Consider the following 2,083-nt stretch of genomic DNA (forward strand, 5'->3'; position numbering starts at 1 on the left):
CTACTTACTCTGGGTCTGCATCAGCGGGAACTTCCTTTATCTGGTCAGTAAATCTGTAACAGCCAACTGAGAGAGGAAAAAAGTTAAGTCACAATCTAGCTTTCATGACAGTAAATTACTACAGGAGTGCAAATAAATACATAAAGAGATTCACAACGCCATGAATTATTTCTGAGGTCAGGAGCCTAGGCCTACCGTAAGAAAGCATAGGACAAGTCATTCCATGCAGTCATTTCAGAAATCAGGCTAATATAACCTCTTCCAAACATAAAAAACAACATGACCCACTACAAAGACCTCAAGAAAAGAAACTACAGTCCAACGCCGTTAGTAATATGCCAATCTCACATCTATTTGCCTACTTGCCTCAACGTGACTGTCACTCATGAGTGTGCACACCCCCTCTGTTTACATCTGGCGTCCACCTAATTAGCTACGATGTGCATGAGATTGTATATCTTCCAAGCGACAGGGATTCATTTTTCAAATATGAAGGTACAATTGCATGTCTCTTCAACAAATATCAAAACATTTTATCAGCCAAACTTACTTTCTATGGATGCAACAGCAGCGGCAGCAGCCTAGCAGCAAGAGTAGGCAGGTCGCAGGCTCGTCTCATCTTCATTCCAACTTCTCGTGTCAACTTTGATGTCGTCCGACATTGTCAACATCCACATACCAATACGTCCGTGAAACACCTTGAAATGACGACTCTTCTTGTAATTTTCCTTCAATATATTTCCAGCAATATAAACCGTGAACACTAAAAAATATGCCACTACCACTTCCCCAGGTTTACTGTGCTCCCTGGAAACGCAACACTGATCACAAAACAACATCCGGTCGATCGACCACTTCCTGGTTTATCTGAATGTTTTATCCCTGTATTTTAGAGATCAGAGATTTCTAAAACCAATGAAAACCATAGTTACAAAGTTAATTATATTTGCTGCTGGTTATTTTCTGTTATTTTGACGGAGAAAAATGATCATGATCGAACAGTATTTTTGCCGCGACTTCAAAGTTGCGTCATTCCAACAGCATTCCGGTCAAAGTAAACAAAATATTAAAACACGTTTTTAAAAACAATGTCTCTGTTAGTTGTATAGCAGATACCCACACATATGAGGTATCAAAATGATGGTTGAGATGTCTAGTTTTCATAAAACATGGGTTGGACTTCCAGTTATGTGATGCTTTTGTTTTAATTACGTCAATGTTCAACATGTCAAAAGCGGCACGGATCCGTGCCGCTGGAGTTCTGAGGGTTAAAAGGGAGGTCATCAGTGTGCGTTTCAACCTTTCTTTGCATTGAACTTTTACATTTTGAGTGTGCACCTGTCTTAAATAGATTGGTGTGAGATTTGAATAATCCTATGGAGAATATCATGATCCGCTTCAGTAGTCACAGTGCATGTTGACATGCATGTTTCTTTTAGGTGTATTTCAGATTGCCAATGTTGACAGCATTCATGCATCCCCAAACCATGTCAGTCCCACTACCATGCTTGGCTATTGAGAGGATACACTTTTTTGTAAAACTCACTTGTTTGCCACCACACATGCTTGACTCAAGAGAGATGAACAGACCAAGGATACGGATCACTGTCTTTTGATCTGAAGAGACCAAGATAAACAAACTTACTTAAGATGCTGTCAAGCATGTGCGGTGGTAAACAGGTGAGTTTTACAAAAAAGTTTATCCTCTCAATAGCCAAGGCGGATTTTAATCTAGGGTGTACTCACTTTTGTGAGTACATGATCCAAGATTAATGGCTGTAGTTAGTTTTTTTCTGAGTGAACAAGAAATGTGAGCGGTTAAATATGTTGTTAAAAGGTCATTAATCAGTGTGTAAAAGTGAAATTCCTGTAATGCTTTCCAATGAAAAGATACTCACAAATCTGCAAAAACTGTGAGGGGTGTACTCACTTTCGTGATATACTGTATCACTATGATAATGATGTTGATAAGTCATTATAGCAGGTCACTGTGTAATTATAATGTAATTGTATAACATAATTATTTCTTTTTGTGCCTCTTCCCCCTGCCATTTTCATGGTGTGTGTGTGTGTGTGTACGTGT

The 2,083-nt window shown here is 39.0% G+C and overlaps 1 long non-coding RNA gene across 1 annotated transcript in view; it reads right to left on the minus strand.

The window, feature by feature from the left end:
- Positions 1-66, minus strand: part of LOC134436843 (uncharacterized) — a 447-nt gene extending 381 nt beyond the window's left edge. The window contains exon 1 of the long non-coding RNA XR_010032264.1: positions 9-66. This is a non-coding gene — a long non-coding RNA (uncharacterized LOC134436843). The remainder of the gene's footprint in view (positions 1-8) is intronic.
- Positions 67-2,083: the final 2,017 nt, after the last annotated feature.

This window comes from Engraulis encrasicolus, chromosome 20, assembly GCF_034702125.1.
Source record: "Engraulis encrasicolus isolate BLACKSEA-1 chromosome 20, IST_EnEncr_1.0, whole genome shotgun sequence".
NCBI lineage: Eukaryota > Metazoa > Chordata > Actinopteri > Clupeiformes > Engraulidae > Engraulis > Engraulis encrasicolus.